The sequence below is a fragment of the Erpetoichthys calabaricus genome (genome assembly GCF_900747795.2).
Source record: "Erpetoichthys calabaricus chromosome 1 unlocalized genomic scaffold, fErpCal1.3 SUPER_1_unloc_25, whole genome shotgun sequence".
In the NCBI taxonomy this organism is placed as follows: Eukaryota; Metazoa; Chordata; class Cladistia; order Polypteriformes; family Polypteridae; genus Erpetoichthys; species Erpetoichthys calabaricus.
Genome location: NW_026261591.1, coordinates 776,620 through 788,820, shown reverse-complemented (window position 1 = coordinate 788,820; position 12,201 = coordinate 776,620). Strand labels below are relative to the sequence as shown.

At 41.4% G+C, this 12,201-nt stretch overlaps 1 long non-coding RNA gene across 1 annotated transcript; it reads left to right on the top strand.

The window, feature by feature from the left end:
- The first annotated feature begins 6,315 nt into the window (after positions 1-6,315).
- LOC127526395 (uncharacterized) lies at positions 6,316-9,141 on the top strand. The gene is made up of 3 exons (XR_007933967.1): positions 6,316-6,476; positions 6,800-6,990; positions 8,974-9,141. It is a non-coding gene; the product is annotated as an uncharacterized LOC127526395 (long non-coding RNA).
- The last annotated feature ends 3,060 nt before the right edge of the window (positions 9,142-12,201 follow it).

Here is a 12,201-nt window from a genome sequence, read left to right as displayed (position 1 = left end):
AACCCCCACCCCACCTGGCATTCACTCCCGTATCACCATAATGTGTCAGAAGGCACGGCACGCACCCTGACCAAGTTGGGCATCAAAATAGCACATAAACCCACGAACAATCTGCGCATGGTCCTGTTTAATGCTAAAAACAAGAAATCGACAGCCGAAACATGAAACGCAGTTTATAGTATTCCATGCAATTCTTGCTCAGCTGTATACATAGGACAAACGTCAAAAAGAATCTCAACATGTGTACAGGAACATCGCAACGCCGTCAGAAGAAAGGACGCACTATATTTGATATATGCACATACTAAATCGACAGGACACACATTCAACTGGGACAACGTAAAAGTAAAATTTAAGGCCAGTACAAAAAGTGCCAGAGAGTTGGCCGAGTCTCGGCTATCAGATGAAAACGCCATCAACAGACACTTGGACATAAACCCAGCATATGCCAACTTAAGAAGGACATGTACACAATAATTAAACTAGACAAACCCCCCCCCCCCTGATCATACTGACTTAGTCACCGCCACCCACCCCCCCACTGAATGTGTTGCTATATATTGCCTTTGATTCTTGTAAGTCTAAGCATTATCCTCTGATGAAGACCCCTGATAGGGGTTGAAAGCTCAGGAATAAAAACTATTTTATGATACGTGATTCGTTTTTTCTCTCTTCGTGGATCTCCAACTGCAAATATATATATATATATATATATATATATATATATATATATATATATATATATATATATATATATATATATTGTGATGGATGACTGGCTACAGACTCCGGTCGCCACCCCCAGGCCGCTAGGAGGAGCCCTCTGGACAGCATGATGGTGCCCCGAGTTCCAGCTGGGCCTCATGGACTTTGTAGTTTGTATACACAGCCCTGCTGGATACCTTGGGGGCCGCCGGGAGTCACTGTAAGGGGGCTAATGGGCTCTTATGTGCCCTATAACCTGGGAGTGTGTGATCATCACGTGACAGGAAGGAACGACGTGCTCCCGGGCTGAAGAAAGGACTGTTTACCCTGACCCGGAGGGAATAAGGACTTGTGGGTTCGGCCAAGAACCACTTCCGGGTCAGGGGATATAAAAGGACTGTGGGAAATCCCAGACGTCGAGCTAAGCTGGGTGGAAGGGTGGCAACGCGTCTGGGAGTGGAGGATTGTGTTAATTGTTGTTTAATTATTGATTATTATTGAGTATTGTGGAGTGGAGAGTGCTTTGTGCACTAATTTGTCCAAATAAACTCATATTGGACTTTAATCTGGTGTCTGATGTCTAGTCTGAGGGTTCAAGGGGTCACGGAAACCCACAATCTGTCACAATATATATATATATATATATATATATATATATATATATATATATATATATATATTGTGACAGATTGTGGATATATATATATATATATATATATATATATATATATATATATATCCATACATCTATCCATCCATCCAACCCGCTGAATCCAAACACAGGGTTACGGGAGTCTGCTGGAGCCAATCCCAGCCAACACAGGGCACAAGGCAGGAACCAATCATTATATATATATATATATATATATATATATATATATATATATATATATATATATATATATATATATATATATATATTGTCATGCACGCGCGATTAGGGAGCCGCGGAACTACCTAAACTGTTGCGCGAAGACATATACCAGACGGGAATGGCGGAGTACTAACCTTTCTCTATTTATTTCCAAACAGAAAGAAAGACACAACACCGCCATGAACGTCTGAACATGGAATCTCAACACGCCACTTCCGCCTTCCCTCTGTCGCAGCCCAATGACGTCAGCAGTCCCATCATCCATCTCGGTTCCTTCCCAGCAGCGCTTCATCCATTTCCGGTCCCTCCCTCATAAATGTTCCCCCCGTCCGCCATGATGGCGAACGGTGTTATGACAATTGTACAAAAAGTATTATCGAATTGCACTTTTCCCACAGTATACGGGGCCGGAAAACCCCAAACCTTTATCGACTATTTGTGTCTTTTTTACAATATATATATATATATATATATATATATATATATATATATATATCTATTGAAAGTACATTATGCTATAAACTGTATAAGTTGGAGTCCTGCCACGTGCAAAAGTTCGCTGACGACACTGCTATCGTGGGCTGCATCAGGAGTGGGCAGGAGGAGGAGTATAGGAACCTAATCAAGGACTTTGTTGAATGGTGTGACTCAAACCACCTACACCTGAACACCAGCAAAACCAAGGAGCTGGTGGTGGATTTTAGGAGGCCCAGACCCCTCATGGACCCCGTGATCATCAGAGTTGACTGTGTGCAGATGGTGCAGACCTATAAATACCTGGGAGTACAGCTGGATGATAAATTGGACTGGACTGCCAATACTGATTCTCTGTGCAAGAGAGGACACAGCCGGCTATACTTTCTTAGAACACTGACGTCCTTCAACATCTGCAATAAGATGCTGCAGATATTCTATCAGATGGCTGTGGCGAGCGCCCTCTTCTATGCAGTTGTGTGCTGGGGAGGCAGCATTAAGAAGAAGGACGCCTCATGCCTGGACAAATTGGTGAGGAACACAGGCTCTATTGTAGGCATGGAGCTGGACAGTTTGATATCTGTGGCGGAGCGACGGGCGCTGAGCTGACTCCTATCAATTATGGAGAATCCACTGCATCCACTAAACAGTGTCATCTCCAGACAGAAGAGCAGCTTCAGTGACCGACTGCTGTCACCATCCTGCTCCAATGACAGACTGAGGAGATCGTTCCTCCTTCACACTATGCGACTCTTCAATTCCACTGACTCTGATTTAATGCTCTAATATCTTGAATTTCCATACATTTAAAATTTTGGAAGCTGATGTTGACATAGGAAAAGCTCTTGAAGAAACATAAGTTTTTAAGGTGATGTTCACTCTGCAGGAAAAAGTAACTCTAACCTGATTTCCTTTCTCCTGTCTTGTATTTTATTTTATTGATTTATTTTGACTCCTCAGATAAAGTTAGTGACTGATCCAAATCTTAAATTCTGAATGTGCCCCACATGCACAATCTTTAATTTAATATTGTTTTTTGTATCAGTAAAGTGCTGCTGGAGTATGTGAATTTCCCCTTGGGATTAATAAAGTATCTATCTATCTATCTATCTATCTATCTATCTATCTATCTATCTATCTATCTATCTATCTATCTATCTATCTATCTATCTATCTATCTATCTATCTATCTATCTATCTATCTATCTATCTATCTATCTATCTATCTATCTATCTATCTATCTATCTATCTATCTATCTATCTATCTATCTATCTATCTATCTATCTATCTAATAAGAAACTTCCTTACCATCAGGGATAAGTGTAGGTCCATCCTATCTGCAAAGACATTCTTATTAATTGCATACTCTGAAAGAGTCTGCACTAAGAGTCTGTTGAAAAAGTTACATGTAAGATTAGGATAAGAAGTTCTGACAACAAGAAATGCATTCTGTGTTTTATCGATTCATCCTGCTTTATGAAACTGTACTACTGTAGCACAAACTGACAGATCTGTGGTCTCCTACCACACACAGAGTCAGCAACTTTAACAGCTGAAAGAAATCCCCCACAAAATAAGGAAGAGACTTGTATTATGATATATTAATTTATTTTTTGTACATGCCTCATAGCTGTATTTGTAACAATTCTGAAAACAATTCTGAAAAACCCCTAACAAAACACAACTAGAAACCATAAAGGTGTATGCATGTAGTAAATCAGTTATTTGAAGAATCATATGAATAACAGCAAGTAATTACAGATTTAAAAACATGTTTGGAATTGGGAAACCACAGAATATCTGGATGTCAGGTCACAAACACCAGGCAAATGGTTCAAAGACTCCATCAAGCACTTCAAAAATTGAACAAAAACTCCAGACAAATGTCGCACATCACCGTTATAAAATCAGGCAGCGTGATTCTATCGACACGTTATCAAACATGGAGTAACTGTGCTGTGAGCATCTGCAGTAATCCTAAACAGCATGGCTCGACAGATAGCATGTTACAATAAAGCACTGGTCATAAAAAAATCACAGCAAAACCTCCATTGGAGAAGTCTAGTCAGAAATAGTGACCCCATATAAAAATGAGAATAGCTACAGAAGAAGATCTGAAAAGATGAATATGTGCCATGAACGTTGTGAACACGTGTCTTGCTATAAACAGATTCTTTGTCCACGTCCTGCTCATGAGAACTTCATAGTAATGATGAAGCACTCATGTTGAGCACTAATGGAAAAGAAAATGAAATGAGGGAATGTGAATATCAACAACCTGCTACTCAAACATTTATGCAACTCCATACAGTTAAAGATTCCATACAGACAACCTGCTGCAGCTTTGGGAGGACGTCACACAGCACAGGAACATCAGAACAATCCAGACGAGAACAGGCCATTCAGCATAACAAAGCTTTCAGTCCCATCTGCTGAATTCTTCTAAAATAACATCAAGTCGAGTTCTGAAGGTTCCTAAGGTCATCCTGCCTACCACACTACTTGGTCAATTATTCCTTGTCTCTGTGGTTCTCTGTGTGAAGAACAACTTCCTAATGTTTGTGTGACATTGACCCTTAACAAGTTTCCAACTGTGTCCCTATGTTCTCGATAAACTCATTTTAAAATCACTGTCTCGATCCACTGGACTAATTCCCTTCATCATTTTAAACACTTCAGTCAGGTCTCCTCCTAATCTTCTTAATCTTCTTTTGCTTAAACTGTAAAGGCTCAGCTCTTTTAATCTTTCCTCATAACTCATCCCCTGTAGCCCTGGAATCAGCCGAGTTGCTCTTCTCTGGACCTTTTTTAGAGCTGCTATGTCCTTTTAGAAGCCTGGAGAACAAAACTGCACACCCGGCCTATTAAGATGGCGGTCTGCTGACCACTTGCAGTTGAGAAGCAACCTCTGATTGGCCCAGCCAGTGGACCAACCAGAAACACTGACAAAAACTCAGAAAAACACATTTTGTAAGCATTCAGTAATTCCTATATAAATTTCTACAATAGTACAGAACATGAATGCAACAGTCTGTGTAGCCTAGCAACATTCAGCCCACAATGCAGTGCATTTTTGTGTCTCAAGGTGGGATTAGTAGTCTACGATACTGTGACCACCTGTCCAACTTAAAGCTGATATTCTTTGATTTTGGGAATTCTGTACAGTATTTGTAATTTTAAACTATCAAGCACAATATTTTGTAGTACAGTTCACCAGTTTAAGTGGCACAATGGTAGCTCCTCCGCTGCCATTAAGGAGGTCATGGGTTCATGTCCTGGGATCTCCTGGTGTAGAGTTTGTAAAGCAGTTTGAGTTGTAAGTAAAGCACTATGTAAATGTAAAGAATTATTATTTTAACTATACTTGACAATTTGTCAGTTTCAAATTTTAAAATGTTATGTGTTTTCACCAAATAAACAAAACATGTAGCTCTACGACTCACGGCCTCTGTGTACCTTCACAGTCCTTCAGACTTGATCAGAAAGCAATGTATGCATACCACCACCTTTATGTTAATAAACCAGTCACCACCTCCGCAACCTGATGGTCGTACAATATGACACACACGAATTCTGATAAATGAATAACACCCACACAGAATTTCAGGTCAAAATTAGCCATACATTCCCATGTATTTAGCCCACTTCTGTCATCTCAACGTCTATTGCAACATTACATCATTAATGCGTATCTAAATGTTGAAGCAAAAAGTCTCTTTATTAAATCGAATCAAGCAAAACGTAAAACGGAACATATGGAAGGTCTCATTGATCACATTCAAAATTCAAATATCAATAATTCATCCATCCATCCATCCATTATCCAACCCGCTATATCCTAACTACAGGGTCACGGGGGTCTGCTGGAGCCAATCCCAGTCAACACAGGGCGCAAGGCAGGAAACAAACCCCGGGCAGGGAGCTAGCCCACCGCAGTATCAATAATTCAGATAATTCAAAGTAGGTAAAGCAGTAATATTACCATCATCATATCATGGTAGTCCAAGAGCACTGCAACAGTTATATCATAATGCAATGGCAATATCCCAAACTATCGGTCGGCCAGATTTATTTATTTATTACAATGTAGAGGGAGGATTATATTTGGTTGTTGGTTCCCATTTTTGTCACCTTCTACAATTTGTGTTGGATATTTCTGTTATGTTTATTTTATTTTATTATATTTGTATTTTTTTTAATTTTAGCATATTGTCCCTAGTGGTTTTGATGTTCCAGAAACACCTACTGTACCTTTCAAAATCCAGATATTTTAAATGTATGTTTATAATGGTTTGCATAAATATTTTGTAACATTAAACTCCTTTTAACAACGTGACTCTGCTCAGTCCTCTTTAGAATGACATGCTGGCTTTGAGGAAGTGCTGGTGTAGAATGTTACTTGAGAACTCCAACCCCAAGGGGTAAATGACATTTAAATTTCATTTAATAACTTTCATTTAGTTCTGCGGTAATGTGGCAAATATACTTAGCCATATTGTAAATCAAAGACAAATAGTCAAAATACTTACCATTATAAACTTAGTGCTTCTTTTTGTAATCACTGAAGTAACTGCTCACATCAGACTGAGCGAGCAAACGCCTTTCTAAATGAAGGCCAAGAACCAAACAAAAAATTAGAAGGTACAGAAATAATGGACAGCCAGGACAGGCTCATTTATTGTGCTTATTCTTTTGGTTCTTTTTTAACATTTCTGTAGGTAAATATTATTTTCTCTGTTTTCAGGTTTAGGCTTTATTGAGCCATTAATGAGAAGACAGAAGATGATTAAAGACTTGCACTACATCTGAAATGGAAAAAAAAATGTCTTGCTATTCTGTTCCATAGCACTGCATTCTGCAGATTTCAGATCTTTACTTTTAGAAGAAACGTCAGCCTTCCTTCTCCAACATCCAGCACAGGGCACTGATGAGCAGGTAGAGACACCTCATTTTATAAACTTCCATAAGAAAGATGAATTCCATTTTGTTGATGCTGGCTTTGATGATGCTCTTTAAGAAGGGGGATCAGAGGGTGTGTTCCAACTACAGAAGGATCACACTCCTCAGCCTCCCTGGAAAAGTCTATTCGGGGGTCCTGGAGAGGTGGATCCGTCGGATAGTCAAACCTCGGATTCAGGAGGAACAGTGTGGTTTTCGTCCTGGTCGCGGAACAGTGGACCAGCTCTATACCCTTAGCAGGGTCCTGGAGGGTGCATGGGAGTTCGCCCAACCAGTCTACATGTGTTTTGTGGAGTTGGAAAAGGCGTTTGACTGTGTCCCTCAGGGAATCCTGTGGGGGGTGCTCTGGGAGTATGGGGTACCAGATCCCCTGATAAGAACTGTTCGGTCCCAGTACAACTGGTGTCAGAGCTTGGTCCGCATTACCGGCAGTAAGTCGAACCCATTTCCAGTGAGAGTTGGACTCCGCCAGGGCTGCCCTTTGTCACCAATTCTGTTCATAACTTTTATGGACAGAATTTCTAGACACAGCCAGGGTGTTGAGGGGGTCCGGTTTGGCGGACTCAGGATTGTGTCACTGCTTTTTGCAGATGATGTTATCCTGTTTGCTTCATTAGGCTGTGATCTTCAGTTCTCTCTGGATCAGTTTGCAGCTGAGTGTGAAGCGGCTGGGATGGGAATCAGCACCTCCAAATCCGAGACCATGGTCCTCAGCCGGAAAAGGGTGGAGTGCCCTCTCAGGGTTGGGAGCGAGATCCTGCCTCAAGTGGAGGAGTTCAAGAATCTTTTGGTCTTGTTCATGAGTGAGGGAAGAATGGAGCGTGAGATCAACAGGCAGATCAGTGCAGCGTCCGCAGTGATGCAGGCTCTGCATCAGTCTGTCGTGGTGGAAAAGTAGCTGAGCTGTAAGGCAAAGCTCTCAATTTACCAGTCGATCTATGTTCCTACCCTCACCTATGGTCATGAGCTATGGGTAGTGACTGAAAGAACGAGATCGCAAATACAAGCGGCTGAAATGAGTTTCCTCCGCAGGGTGTCTGGGCTTTCCCTTAAAGATAGGGTGAGAAGCTCAGTCATCCAGGAGGGACTCAGAGTAGAGCCGCTGCTCCTCCGCATCGAGAGGAGTCAGATGAGGTGGCTTGGGCATCTGATCAGGATGCCTCCTGGACGCCTCCCTGGTGAGGTGTTCGGGGCACGTCTAACTGGGAGGAGGCCCCGGGGAAGACCCAGGACACGCTGGAGGGACTATGTCTCCCGGCTGGCCTGGGAACGCCTCGGGATTCCCATGGAAGAGCAAGAAGAAGTGGCCGGAGAAAGGGAAGTCTGGGCATCTCTGCTCAAGCTGCTGCCCCCGCGACCCGACCTCGGCTAAGCGGAAGAAAATGGATGGATGGATGGATGGATGATGCTGGCTTACAATGCTTATGGTATAGTGAATAAAATGTATAAAAAGACTTAATGCTCGTCTCAGATTCCGACCGTTAATCGCTAACCAGTAGGAGTCAAAGCCCAAAAGACTAAAAGCCTCTTTTACATCTTCTGACAAACTGGAGTACCAGTACAACTCTTAAAGGCCTTAAAACATTTGAAATGCATTGTGTGCTGTGTTAATAATTGTGTGTGGTAAGAAACATTGAAGACTTGTAGAATCTGCGATCGAAAGCAGTAATGTTAATAATGTATAACAAATTCAGAATATCCATCCCATCCATTATCCTACCTGCTATATCCTAACTGCAGGGTCACGGGGGTCTGCTGGAGCCAATCCCACCCAACACAGGGTGCAAGGCAAGAAACAAACCCGAACAGGGCGCTAGCCCACCGCAGAATTCAGAATATACTGTACATTATTTTTTTTACTTTCCTTTTCTTACATTCCTTGTAAATGTGGAGGAAAAGGCTATAAGCTTTATAATGACCTTTTATTATTATTATTTTTTTTAATAGAACATATTACAGCAACACAGAATCCTTCAGCATCTTACCGAGGCAGAGAAGTGGTGTGCTGAGAACATTTCTGTGTTCAGGGGGCACATCTCACTCCCTGCATTACTGTCAATGGACAAAGACGACATTGAGGAGGCCCTTCAGAAATATGAGTTGCTATCTGAGTTTCCAGAAGAAGACTAGAGGTCTTTAGAACCTTCATCATCCTTTTCTTTCAGATATGGAAGACATGCATCTGTTTTAGATAAATGACTGTGTTTTGTGAGAAAACATATCAAACATACATGGCCCTCATTGTTCAGTTACAACTTACAATTCTTGTTCTTTATTTTATATATTCTTTAACTTTTTTGTAATAAACGTTGCAAACCAACTTCATCTTTACAGTCCATTGTCTCAGATCTGCACTTCTTAGTGTTATGTATTAAATAATGTTTTATAAAGCAGGGCAAGGCAATTTTTATTTTTAAAGCACATTTACAATAACAGCCAGAACTGAACCAAAGTGCTGTACAAGGAAAGGTAATAGAAGCAGTTCAAATATACCGTATGTACACAGCACAAAACTGCAAGAATAACCAACCATTACATAAAAGATAAACCTACACCCATACATACATATTGATAATCATGAATGTACATGAGCCAACATATACACACAATGTCAACCTCTTGCAGGGTCAAATGGAAGCAAGAAGAAATAAGACTTTAATGATGACTTAAAAATGGCCGCTGTTAGAGCAGACCTAATATAACAAAGGGAGCCATTGCAGAGAAATGGAGCAGCCACCACAAATGCACGATTCCTCCTTTGTTTCAGCCTTGACCTTGGCACAACTAAGAGCCTCTGGCTAGTAGACCGCAGGGCTCTCGTTGGCACATACAAGTGAAGAAATTCCAGGAGGCAAGATGCAGTTGATCTATTCAAACAGGTGGCGCAGTGTTAGTGCTGCTGCTTTCAAGTAAGGAGACTGTGGAAGATTGTGGGTTCGCTTCCCGGTCCCTCCCTGTGTGGATAGTGCTTTGAGTACTGAGAAAAGCGCTATATAAATGTAATGAATTATTATTATTATTAAACATTTAAAAACAAAAAATAGAATTTTAAAATCAATTCTGAAACGGACCAGAAGCCAATGAAGCAACGTCAGTATTGGTAAAATATCGCCACTCACTTACGAAAGCCATTCAATAAGCGAACAGCAAAGTTGTGGACTAGTTGTAGGTGTCGTAACAGGGCCTGATTAACACCTACCTACAAAGAACTGCAATAGTCCAAATGAGATGTTGTAAAAGCTTGGATGGCCTTTTCAAGATCACTGTAATAAAGAAAAGCCTTTATCTAAAAGTCTCACGTGGAAAAAGCTTCATTTAACCTCACAATTTATGTTTGTCGAGTTTGAATGAGCTGCCACAGATCACGCCTGGGCTCCTAACTGAAGCTTTATGATACGTATATGGCAAGGGGTCCAAGAGCAACATCAGAGACATTCAAACTTTCTTAACTTTTGGACACCATGATCACAGTTTTATTATCATTTAGTTTAAGAAGATGCATTGCCATCCAGGTTTTAATATCATTCGAGCACGTATGGAGGGTTTGTATTTTCTCACTTTGATTTTAGTGTCAAATATATTTGAGTGTCATCAGCATAGAGAAGCCATACTTTTTAACAATGAAGCCTAAAGGTAACATGCATATCAAAAAGAGAACTGGTCCAAAGATGGAACCCTGTGGAACCCTGCAAATAAAAGGAGAGTAGTACTATCAGAAAGGAACTGTCAAAGGGATGATTGATGACCTTAAACCCTGCCCTGAAAATATAATTTATGAAACTATGATTTATGAAATATCCCCGCCCCTATGGGTGTGTGAGTGTTAATAATGGGTTGGACCACTGTCATAATTGATACTCTCTAAACTCGTCCTTTTAGGGAGGTGCTTTCGTAAACCGAGCCCTTATCACGCCCCTTTAACAATTCCCATACCAATGAGGTACGTCTTTGTCTCTCTAACCGCCTATAGGGTTAGGTGAGAGGTGTGTCGCTCCACCAGGCTGCAGTAGGAGATGAAAGAGTTCTTGTATAAAACTCTAGTCATTGAGTGAAAACACCACAACACACAAAAGCAGATAGAATGGACGGTCTTGTGAATGCTCCTAAAGAAATGAAAACAGACAGGGTTTCCAGAATGCTTGAGTTACAGAACCATCGATTCAGCTCTGCTTGGTACGATTCTAATTGTGCTTTGAGCCAGGTAGAAGTAAATAGAAATGCTCTGGGACATCTCACGGTGGTGGTTTCCAAGAAGGAGCCTATCCTTCCTAAATATAAAGAGGACGGTTACAAAGAGGGGGAAGAGTATAAAGAAAATGAGATAAAGGAACGAGTGAGTGAAATTCATTTTTCTATAAAAGACTGGAATTATTTTAAATCTCTTATTCCAAATATTGATGAGGCTATTCATCAAGGAAAACTGTCTGACCAAATAAAAAGAATTAAAAGAAAACTGGAGCCATTGTTTTCAGAGGAGAAGATTTGCATGCTGAATAATTCATGCTCGGAGGAGGAGGTAGAAAATTGGGAAACAGCCACCCCTAAGTAAGTGGAGATAAATACAGAGGTCTTTTTTCATAGGTTACATTAACCTAAAGCGATCTTGAGATGTCTTCAACCAACTATCCTACCGAAGCTGAGCTCCTAGAATCTGTTGATAGCTGGACCAGTCGTCTCCCTGTTCTCTCGGACCCTGAGATGTCAGAAGTCCTCCACACTTTGATGCGCTCTGAAGAGCCAATCTACGGTAGTGTGGAACAGACAGCCACCGCTGACTACCTGTTTTGGTCAACTAACCCTCAATCCAACCCCGCCTACTCTGCACCAGACCAGATGCTGACAGCCAATGACGTGTTTTGGTCGGGTAACAACCAGCACCTCTCCGGCTATGCTCCTGATCAGGCATGTTGGTCTACAGAACAGACAGTGCCCGCCGATTGCCTGTTTTGGCCTGATGATATCGTCCCCAACTCTGGGTACTCTGTTCCTAACAGCTCGCCTCCAGACCAACCATCTTGGCCGGACCTTCTTATGCCTTCAACTGACCAGATCTATTGGCCTGAGCCTCAGTTACCTGCCCCTGATGATATGTATTGGTCAGACAGTCTCCTGGAGAACCGCACAGTACCTGACATGTTTGTACCTGCTAATGATGTTCCAAGGAGCCTAACAGGGCCTGAGGAGATA